The sequence below is a fragment of the Octopus bimaculoides genome, chromosome 8 (assembly GCF_001194135.2).
Source record: "Octopus bimaculoides isolate UCB-OBI-ISO-001 chromosome 8, ASM119413v2, whole genome shotgun sequence".
Classification (NCBI taxonomy): domain Eukaryota; kingdom Metazoa; phylum Mollusca; class Cephalopoda; order Octopoda; family Octopodidae; genus Octopus; species Octopus bimaculoides.
Genome location: NC_068988.1, coordinates 60,604,947 through 60,605,919, shown reverse-complemented (window position 1 = coordinate 60,605,919; position 973 = coordinate 60,604,947). Strand labels below are relative to the sequence as shown.

Genomic DNA, 973 nt, shown 5'->3' with positions numbered 1-973 from the left:
AACACTGGGGTCGATATGATCGACTAGTCCCTCCCGCTAAATTTTAGGCCTTGTGCCCATAGTAGAAAGGATTATCATCATTATTACTATTATCATTATTATTATGAAGGCGGCGAACTGGCAGAATTGTTAGCACGCCAGCCGAAATGCTTGATGGCATTTCATCTGCCGTTACGTTCTGTGTTCAAATTCCGCTGAAAACGACTTTCCCGTTCATCCTTTCGGAGTCGATAAAATTAGTACCAGTTACGCACTGGGGTCGATGTAATCGACTTAATTCCTTCCCCCTAATTTCAGGCCTTGTGCTCCCAGCAGGAAGGATTACTATTATTATTATTGCTTTTATTATAATTTATTGTTCCTGATCATTGAACTGTAGTCATTGTGGGGCACCGTCTTGAGAAGTTTTATTTAGCCATACCGACTCTAGTACATACTTGAGTTTGCTTTCAGTTTTATCGATCCGCTATATACGACTAAGTTAGTAAACATAAAGGGCTACAATACAGACATAAACCCAGATACAGATACACACACACACACACACATATATATATAAACTACACACTTACACATATGTCTGTATATACGTATATACATCGGTTGCGACAGCCAGTGCTCTAATTTATTTGATCGACGGAATAGCCCGTTCGTGAAATTAAGGTGCAAGTAGCTGAGTACTCCACAGACACGCGTACTCATAACGTTAGTTCTTTCCACGAGATTCAGCATGACACAGAAAGTGACAAGGCTGGCCCATTGAATTAAAGATACTACTCTTTTTTGCCAGCTCAGTGTACTGGAGGAAGATGAAATAAAATGTCTTGTTCAAGAATACCATGCGCTCTGGGATCGTGAGCCGAATACACTATCAAGTTACATGTTTACATATGCATACAGACACAGACACAGACACACACACACACACACATATATATATATATATATATATATATATATATATATATATATA

General features: G+C 38.7%; 1 protein-coding gene across 1 annotated transcript in view; it reads right to left on the bottom strand.

Moving 5' to 3' along the window:
• The window catches only part of LOC106882443 (syntaxin-8), a 60,129-nt gene that overhangs the window by 20,195 nt on the left and 38,961 nt on the right, over nucleotides 1-973 (bottom strand). The gene's annotated exons all lie outside the window — the stretch shown is intronic.